We start from the raw sequence: 10,866 nt of genomic DNA on the forward strand, positions 1-10,866 counted from the left end.
TTTCGTGAAATTCTAATGAGTGGTTCTCGAGAAATAGGCGTATTTCTGAGAGTGCAAATTTTCATTCAATCGCAATTTTTTGACTTACTACGCATGCGCTGCATTTAACTGGGTTCTTTCGGTAACAAAGAAAAAGCTGAGAATTGCCGAGTTCTTTCCATCTTTACCTTTTCTAACATATATTTGTGATAAAAGATTAAAGCCATCAATACACTGCGTTCAATTATAGAGGAAAATAGCACAGATAGTGCGGGTGTTGAGTAAATAAAATCATCGCTCTATTGACGGCATGTTTGTTTTTTTGCAATCCTTGTGCGCGCGCTGAATTGCATCAGCAAAAGCGCGCGCGAAAACTGTGTTCGGCCACCTTAAGCCTGGTATGGCAGAGGACAAATTTCATTCGGTTTAGTTAAAAACATAATACATAGATTTAGGCCAGCCTAAAAGCGTAGCTCCTGGGCCCGGTTATTCAAAGCCCGATTAAGCACTCAGGAAAAGGTACAATTTTTATTTGAGTTTTGTAACTTTGCGGTGAGGTTTTCTTTATATTGTTTGGCCTTCTGTTTTGAGTTTTAATAATCCCCATATACACAAAACAAAACAGCAAAAAAGCATTTGTATAGAAGAAAAAGTTAATATATAGATTTAGCAAAGCCTAAAAGCGGAGCTCGTCAGTTATTTTTTGGAATGTTGTTGCTGATGAAAATAATCCAACATGTACATGTATGTGAAGTAAGCTGCGAGCGATTTTATAGTTTCAGCCCGAATGAACGATAAATATGATATTTTGTTGCTGATCATGAATACTTGCATAGGCTTCTGATAATAATTTTATTATTCAATTCCAAAGTGATTTGTTCTTTTTCTCGACTGAGACTGTGGACTACAGGAGCTGTTATTGGGTACCATTAATTAATTTTGCTACGAATAAATTATACCAAGAATTATAAGTAAGCTATGAGTATATTATATTATGTACTTGTATTTTGTCTGCACTGCACAACCAAATGCACTCAAAGATTATGAGGCATAGGTACATTTGTCAGAAAAAGCCAGCATATCCAAGATATGTTTTGATTGACACATCATTTAAAGATAATTTACAGCAAAATGGATAAACAATACATCAATATCCTTCATGCACCAAAGCTGGACATGGGGTTATAAGGCAATCATTTAAACAACAGATTGAAATAATTTATAAATTAGAGAACACTATTTGTACAACACTAGGGAACAAATTAACCTTATTGGACGTTGCGAATGGCAAGGCTGTCGGTAGAATGTCACAAATTTCTCAACTCTTTCTTTCTACAAAAATACTAATCCTGCAACTTTGCTTAAGACCCAGTTCTCCATTTCGTGTTGGCAAAATATTTATTTATGCCATGCCCAATGCAGGTTATCACAAAATTGATTTAAGAGCAACATAAACCAAGCGCAATAAATATCATTTTTAAGCCAAAAAGCAATTATTTAACTAAACCATGACATGATGAGTAAATTGCCTCTAAGAAAAACTGATTAACTTACCAGACACTTTAAATAATTAGTTAATACATGTATCATAGGTGTTTCTTAATAATGTAATACAGTGTATCTGTCACAATGTTGCAGCTATGATATCACTACACACAGTATGGGTTGCAGAACTCAAGTCAGTTTGTTCAATGAACTTAGTCAGAAATTATTATGGCGTCAAGGTGTCTGTAAATATAGAGAAACCAAACAAAGCATTACAATCTTAAGTTATAAATATATGTACTGAACTCTTTTACATGTATGTACAATCTATGTTTCATTAATATTGGGGATCTCTCAGAAGCTGCATCTATGATGATTTAATCTTCTCCCAATACATTTTTTATGGAACTTTTCACACATTAATATCTCTGTCATAATAGTGGTCTCTGTGTTCTACAACTATTAGTACACAAGAAAAATACACCCAGTAAGATATTGTTTACAGTAAAAATCAATCCTTATATGCAATCTTAAGGACCTTGAATTTATATTTCTTTAGAAATATCTCACCTGGCCATGGTTGCTTCGAAAATCTTTGATGTTTTAATCCAGGCTGCCCATGTGTACACTGTTCGTATATTGACTGACAGGAACAGGGATGTAATTATACTGTACATTTTATATAGCTGCTACTTGAATACCACTGAACATACAAAGACATATCAATTATAATTTATAACCAACAGACGACATTCCTTTCATTGATATATAGTGTACTTCATCGTTAGTTGTTTACTGAGTGTCTACAGTAGTGAAAACGCGTTCCAAACTAAAATGGGTTTTTCCAAACTTTGTATTTTCGGTCAACCACATGCATATTTGTCGGAGCCTGAACTGTGTTCATTGTGGAAGTCAATATTCTCACCAACAACTAAACTGGTTCAGAAGAAACGCCTTTATTTAACCGAGTCAATTTAATAGTCAGCGTAAAATAACAATTCTCAGTGGTATCAAGCCGATTAAGGATGCAGAAATTCTGCACCTTGTTCAATGTGTAATTATACATGTAAAGTGAATGAACCCATCAATGATGCAGAAATTTTACACTTGGTTCAATGACCAAATGCACTCAAATCTACTAAACCCAACAACGCTGCAGAAATTCTGCACTCTGTTCAACGACACTCAAATCTGCTGAACCCAACAACGATGCAGAAATTCTGCACCTGGTTCAATGTGTAATCATATATGTAAATTTGGTGAATCCATTAATGATGCAGAAATTCTGCACCCTGTTCAATGACTAGACACACTAAAATCTTCTGAACCCCACAACGATGCAGAAATTCTGCAGCTTGTTCAATGTGTAATTATATATGAAAATGTAGTGAACCCATCCATCTATGATGCAGAAATTCTGCACCTTGCTCAATGTCTAACTATATATGCAATTTTAGTGAACCTAACAAAATCACAAAAATTCTCAAATAATTCTTTTTAGGAGTGACTAATAAATTTGTGGTGTTCAAAGAGCATCTATGCACAAGACAAAACTCAGAATTCTGTACCTTGCCCTATCATTGAAAATACACTGCATGCGAGAAAGAGGTGAAATCTGTGGACTACAATATTTATGTAGCAAGTGGAAAGAAAAGAATGAGCATAAACAGTTGCATATACCTCTATGGTGTTCAGAATGAAGTAACTGTATGAACGTTAACAAAGGAAAATTCTTCACAAACTTATAATTTTAAAGCTATGAGCACTACTCTACGTAGGACTATTTGCAGCATTCCTCAGTGAAATATACTTTTCCATTAAGTGCTTCCTTCTCGTTGCCTGCAGCTTCTTTGCTTCTGTAAGTTCAAACGAAGGAAGAATGATACATTCTTTTAGAAGTATCTGCGTCCAAGGCTCTATTGATCTTGGCGAGTTTAATGGAGACCATCTCCCCCTGTAAGTCCCTATCCAGTAATGGATCTTGAAAAGATCCTCGGTCACTTCTTTCACCAATTACTGGCTCTTCGTCGCAGTTTGGCAAGAAAACCGCCACAAACTTTTCCACATCAAGCCCTTCCAAGAAAGGGACAACCCGCTCAACTGGATTCTCCCTGTTCCTTGGAGCAACATATCTTCCAGTGTAAATCTGAAATAGTGGACCAAAGTGATTACAAACTAATGTCAAAAAGAAATTTCCTTCCTCGTATTATGAATTCACATGTAAACAGGCTAATGAAAATGACTGGTGAAAATATCTATATCAATGGCTATTCTAGTACCAGGACTTCACCATTCAAATGCCCTTGATTTACTATGCAATGAAATGGTCATAACATTTATTTAATTACTGCGTGCTCGGCAGCAGTCGGAAGCTGAGAGGAGCGGCCGAACATTTCGGTGGCGAAAAACGCATTTGTCGGTTGAGCTTTGAATTTTAGAGTCAGGAAAGCCAGTGAAATTAAACTTCATTTTGCAAACTTGGGACTTGCTCGTCTAGCTTTGTGGCTCATTTGCGAAAGAGAAAAACATTTTACTGAGAACCTTAACTTGTTTGGCGAAAAGTGTTGAGGAAATTAGAGTTACGAAACAAAAATATTTAATCACGGCGTGACCTTATCTTAGTCTATAACGAAAAAACTTCAGATAGAAGCTCGTATTTACGGTTCCGTATTACTTAAAGGAAATTCGTCTTTTTTTCTCGAAACAATTAGGTATTAACAACAACAACAACAACAACAACAACTTTATTATTATTACGACTCGCATATTTACAATTTTTACAGAAATAGGTATACAGATTAAGTTAAAATGCTTGATAACAGAAACAACGCGAACCCGCAGGTAGCCTGGGCTAATCTAGGCGGGCCACATCTATATTTAAATTAAAATAAATAAATAAATAAATAAATAAATAAATAAATAAATAAATAAAAATAAGATTGTTATGCAACTACTTATAGAAGGATTTACAAAACCGTTTAATACAAGTACATTTACATATTTTGATTGACACTAGGAGCTATGATTTACTAAAGATAAACTAAACTATGGGTTAAAATTAATCAGGAACTAAATTTAACAACTTGAGTCAGGGTGTCGACTTCAACATAGTCATCCCTATCTGAAAGAGTCTCAAATAAAAATCTACGAATTGTTTTCTCAAAGATTGCTTTAGATAAATCTCTCCAGTCTGGAGAAATTTTATTCCACAATATCGCTCCAGTTCTCGAAAAAGAGCCTTTGAAAATGTCAGACTTAACCTCTTTCCGAAGATAATTCCCTTTTGCGACATGCCTTGTGTTGTACCCATGAATTTCATTTGACCTGGTGAAAAGAGCTCTCATAGGCGAAGGGGCTAGTTTTTTCCAAATATCATGCATGCGATTCACAACCGCGTCAAAAAAGATCATATTTACAGGTAAAATCTTTGATTGAATGAAAAGAGGAATGGCATGAGCATCACTGGGCGCAAAATAAATCAGTTGAAGAGCTCGTTTTTGGAGAACAAGTAGTTTGCCAATGTACGACTTGGCTGCACGACCCCATACACAAATCCCGTAGGATAAATATGGCAGAATAAGCGAGCGACAAATCATTAAAAGAGTACTTATGAACAGATCGGACTTTCTCTAATTTCCACTGTGGCTGCGGCAGCCACTCGTGGAATTTACTAAAAAGTCCGATGTGCTCACGTGTACAATTAATCCTTAATTGTTTCTCGAACAGACCGATTTTCAATATACAAATAGACCGCTTGGGCTGGTGGGATATATATTCTGGCCACATGAAAAGTTGCCGACACATTAATATTGTAAACAATAGCAATATCACACGTTGACGCGTAGGTTCACTCGACGGCTTAGGTCTATAGTTGCGGTTTTGCCCATAGACTACGAGCAGTCCTTCTTTCGCTCAGTCCGTCGTGCGTGACGCGAAAGAAAACTGCGAGAAAAAAATAGCCGCGCGAAATCCTGGGGGTGAGGAGTGCCCCAGGATTTCGCGCGGCTATTTTTTTCTCGCAATTTTCTTTCGCGTCACGCATGACGGACTAAGCGAAAGAGGGACTATTCGTAGACCATTCTGTCAATGGGAAAGAAGGACTTTACCTAAGGGGAGTCTATGGAAACCCTATGGATACATCAAAGAGAACAAAAGAATTACCCATGACATTCCCAGAACAAAGTCGTGGGGTTTATCTTATATCTAAACAGGAACCGGCAGCAATCACTGGGCAATTTTTTGTGATGTTGCGCAGAAATTGCTGCAAATAAACCCAGCGGGCACCAGATAAGATAAGATAAGAACTTTATTGACGTGAGGTATGGCCAACTTTCGTGATTAACTGTGACTACCTGATTATTTTCAGTGGTGCAAAGTTTTGTAATTCGTTTTCTTTTCACAGCAACTTTAGACCAAAAGATGCAAATTAAGATGCGGCGTTATACAACGGCTATATTTATTCTAGCGAAATCGGGAGCAAGAGAGTTATCAGAATCCAGCACCGGCAGTATACGCTCCATATCCCCACTAATTTAATCGTAATCGCAGACGCCTTCTACGCATTCTTCTTAAAACGAAATCAACCGCACCAGAAAGACCGACTGCAAGCAAACAATAGGTTTCGCGGTTCGCGATATCCATGATGATTAAATTTACCGATAAACACTACCAGGTCAAAAGTTGACCTCGGGGAACTATTTGGACTATTTGTAGTGTAACCAGAAAATATGACCTGACCGGAAACCCAAGCTGATCCCCACCCAAGCCATAGTTAATAGAGGGGAATGGTTATGGAACTCGACAAAGTTCTCTGTTGTATGTTTTTATTATCTTTTTTGGTAAATCTTGGCATCTTTGTTTGCTCATTTGATGTTCGCCGGGCGTCATAACCATTTCCCTCTATGCCCAAGCCAATTACCCATTGGGAAAGCTCGGGCTGAAGGTGTGTTTAACAGCAACATGGCAGCTAGCCCAAACTCACGTTACGAGAAAGGACATATTTTTCACGCCTTTACACACTCTTCTGACTACCCCTAGGCCTCAGTTGATGACCGATTGTCTTTTTGTTGAAGTGATGATGAAACGGTATCGCGTTACCCGCCTCTGAGGGAACCTGAAACGATGTCGATTTGAATGGGAAAAAAAGTGTGGTAGTTTTCAAACGTTGATGATGGCAAACTTCAACTTCAGAAAAATTAATCAAAAACTGAAGAGTGACCTGGATTACAAATAATTATGCCGTAACAAAAGTTCTCTGGTTAAGGATTTTTAAGGCCGAAGCCTTCGGCTTCTCAACTAAAAAGAACTTACGTTTTGCGTGTTTGTGTGAATGAACGTATATTATTACATCAACAAACAAGAATTCTATCGCGCTTACAAAACTCAACCTGGTTGGCGTCGTTCGTCTCATGAAAGTCTGCAAGGACGAGAAATAAAATAGCCCAATGAGTTTTTCTCTCCGAGCGAACAATCGCGCTATAACTTATCCTCTGAAATAATTTCTCACCATAAAGTATTAAGAGTCCCTATCATAATAAGGTATTATGTGACTCACCGTTGTAAGCAGTTGTTCCCGTGGACGCTCTCAGTCTAGCAGTTCTCTTAAGCGGAGTGCTTTGCAAATATTCAGTATCTCCAGTAAGCTTATATGAACTCTTGTTCATCAATGTGCTCTGCATCCATGATACTCCATAAGCTGACAATTTTTTTTTTTTGCGGAGAGTCGTTACCTAGAACATAGATCTGGCGGAAAACTTCTCTAACCGTTAAAAAATGTCTGCAATGATTAACGTAACCATGTCAAAAGGTGTGGTTTTCTCACGGAGTTGTCACGGGAGATCGATATATCGCAATATCATTGGTCCCTAGCCGGGAAAGATCAACATCCTTTGTTTCTTTCTATTGCTGTGATTGGTTTGTTTTATTTCCAAAAAACCGCACCCTTTCAAGAGTTCCGGGGCAGCCGTTTGTCGACACCCGGTTCCGAAGTTATCACTGAAGTCGCCTTATCCCGGAGTGATTTTTTTAATATGGGTCTCTGGAACATTAAACTAGAGGAAGGCATGGCAAAGGTATACAAAGGAGATTCTCCCCTTGCGAAGAGTGACGGACAGAGATATGGCATTGTGACCAACGTGATGTGCTATTTTCATGCAGAGAGCAAGTGGCATTTTTAAATCTAGGTGAGACTTAAGGATTTTTCTTCCTTTCACGCTCACTCGCTGTAAGGTCAATTTTCTTATACGCATTCTTACGGCATCCATTCCAGTTTACTTGCTTTGCTCCTTTGGATTAGTCTGGTACGATTGTTTTTTACCTTTTTGAGAAATCACCACGTTCCGTGAAAATTGTGTTAGTTCGCTCTTTTGAATCAGAACGGCGCAGCGATCTTGGTATTTCCGTTGCGCCCTGAGATTGACAGCTTTTCACTCAGTAAAAACCTATCATAAAAGAAAATGAAAATTGAAGCCTTTCAATGTTGTAAAACGATGATTTTTAAAACAAAATAACTTTTTTAGGGGAACCGTTAAAAAGTAGTCTCTCCGGAAGTGACCTTTGGAAATAAGTTTTTCACATTTGACAGTTGAGATCGAGATTCTATCAAGCAGGTTCTGTAGTCTGCAGAACATGCGGATTAGCGGAGCAGAGAACGAAACGCGATACACGAGGTCGCTCTCCGCGCTCGTGTATCGCGTTACCCCGCTAATCCGCCTGTTCTGCAGGCTACAGGTTCTGTTGACAAAGTCGCGGCGATGATTTCAACCTTTTCCCCGCTTACACGACATCTCCTGCAGAAAAACGCAATTGTTACCCTTTCATGGTTCAAAGAAACAATCATTAGCAGAAATTACTTTGGGTATAGTGTCAGTTCAATGTTGCGGTAAATATGCACCGGATGCAAGGAGTACGTGTTGTTTAACAGGCATGAGGTGCGTGTTGAATTTACTTAATTTGAGGAACTCGGCTAAAAAAAAAATTAAGCTTACAGAGAAGCTTAGCTTACAATTTTTAAAATAAAAATAGTTGTGAGCAGCATGCCGCAACAACTAATGATCTTGTACAACTGAGTGTATTAATCGACCGGTTTTATCTGCTAGTGAGACTTCGTCAGGATTACACTAATCCTAGAAGTTTAGATCCCGCTAAATTCTACATTATTCCTAAGATTCATTAGTCACCCATGGCTGGTAGGCCAATTGCCGCCTCACACAGCTACATTACGCGTCCTATTAGCATATTTGTAGATGAGTTTATAGTTAAACCTTCTCTAGCTATGCCTACGGTATTGCGTGACTCTGGTCAGTTGATCTAATGTTTGGAGACTATCTCTCCTGTTTGAGTTATTAAATTGCTATCTTGTCACGGTGAATGTGTCATCACCTTACCCGAACATTGACAAAAGGCAGTTATAGCACTCGACCTCTTCCTCCGAGAGGCCAAGATGGCCCAGGCTCCACTGTTGGCTCAGTTCACCCGACTTATTTTGGAGAAAAATTTTGTCAAATCGGAATTTAGCGCTGATATATACCACCAAAACTTTGGTATAGCTGTGAGTACACCATTTGCCGTTACAGCGGCAAACGCTTTCATGTATTATCATGAGAGAGACATTGTTGGGACGTTTTCTCGCTATCTTCCTCTCTATCAGCGTTTCATCGATGACATATATGTTATCTGGGATGGCTTTCGTGAGATCCTTCTAAAATTTCTGCATGCTATTAACACTAAGGATGAATGTATTAAGATAACTTACGAAATCAGCGAGTCCAAGAGTTCTTTTTTAGACCTGCTTCTTTTCAGGGATGATGGTTGTTCTACGCTTCATTATTCTACCATTCAGAAGCCCCTAAATAAGTATTTGTAGATACCGTATTAGTCATTTCACCCCCGTAGCAACAAACAAGCATTTATCAAAGGCGCGCTTATGTGTTATGCCAGAAACAGCTCTCTCTCTCTCTCTTCACTCATTTAGGGAGACCCGCCTGCTATTCTGGAAACGTTTACGCCTATTTTTAGGATATTCACACCCTGTATTAGGAGCGTACTTTGTACTACAAAGTTTTAGCATAAAATAAGTTCCATCTTTGTGTCTCGTAGTTTAATCCTAACGAAGTCTCACTAGCAGACGAAACAGGTCGATTAATGAACTCAGTTGTACAAGATCATTAGTTGTTGCTGCGTGCTGCCCACAAGTATTTTTATTTCAAAATATTTTAAAACTATTTTAAGATTTTAAAATATTTTAAAATTATTGTATTTAGGAAAGTAAGGGCGCTGAATATCTAAAAATATTGCCTCCAGTAGATGATTATGGCATGTTTTTGACTGCATGTCACTGAGGAGCAAAGTTTCTGTACTATTTCGATTCAATCTGTGAACTATTTCACATCATATTGTCATCGCGTTTTTAACACAAAGCAGAATTTCTGCAGCATCAGGTTGGGATGCAAAATTTCTGAGTCATTAGGTTGGGATGCAGAATTTCTGCATCATCAGGTTGGGATGCAGAATTTCTGCATTATCAGGTTGGGATGCAGAATTTCTGCATGTTCTTTACTACAGTACAAAATTTATCTATCCTTCTTATTAATGCAGTGAACTATATATTTCACATCGGATTTTCACCAAGTCTTAAGAATGGCTGACTGTTAGGATCGAGAAACGCCGGTCAACGACCCATTTGGCAAATCGCTCATATTTTGCCCAAAGATACCCTTAGGTGACCTTATTCTAAAAATCATATTATAAGGTTTCAGCGAATTTTTATTTTTCAGAAATTCGCGAAAATTTGAAAGCGCGGTCAAAGTGCGGTTTTTCGTGTAATAACATGACCGAAATAAGGTGCGAGGACGAAGCGCTGCTAAAGTCTTAAAATAAATTCAATTGACTTCAAACTTCACACAAATGTGGAACAACCACTCTAATTTATTCCTCTTTTTAAACTAATCTCAGATATGTTGATATAGTGGTTTTCCAAACCATTTTAAAAACACCTATGAAGCGTGTGGAAAATAACAGCAAAATATAGGTCATGTTTAACAGCATAAAAATGCATCTGGTACCTCACTTTCCCATTATTTTACTTTACAGCCTTAAAATGTCATTATTAAACATATACCATGCCAAGTCTCATGCTCGAACTCGCAGTATTTCCCTTTGAGAAAAACGAAAATCTATGTCAATGTGTTGGGCGCAAATAACACAATAATTATACACGAACAAGAGACAAATCAATTTCAATGGCGAAAGTAAAAGGCTACCAGTAATTAAAATCCCGTCAATTCACTGCTATCAGTAGAAACATAATCTCCACTACATAAAAACTGTTTTTAGACGTTTTCGATCGAAACATTGCGCGTTAACTTTGCTTAATTTCCTGTCCGCCGTCATGTCTAGTTTGTC

The 10,866-nt window shown here is 37.9% G+C and overlaps 1 long non-coding RNA gene across 1 annotated transcript; it reads right to left on the bottom strand.

The window, feature by feature from the left end:
• Positions 1-3,482: 3,482 nt before the first annotated feature.
• Positions 3,483-8,778, bottom strand: LOC145503066 (uncharacterized). Its single transcript, XR_014051417.1, has 2 exons — positions 7,019-8,778; positions 3,483-3,610 (listed from the first exon to the last, which is right to left on the bottom strand). It is a non-coding gene; the product is annotated as an uncharacterized LOC145503066 (long non-coding RNA).
• Between the last annotated feature and the right edge of the window lie 2,088 nt (positions 8,779-10,866).

Source organism: Orbicella franksi, chromosome 11 (assembly GCF_964199315.1).
Source record: "Orbicella franksi chromosome 11, jaOrbFran1.1, whole genome shotgun sequence".
Lineage (NCBI taxonomy): Eukaryota > Metazoa > Cnidaria > Anthozoa > Scleractinia > Merulinidae > Orbicella > Orbicella franksi.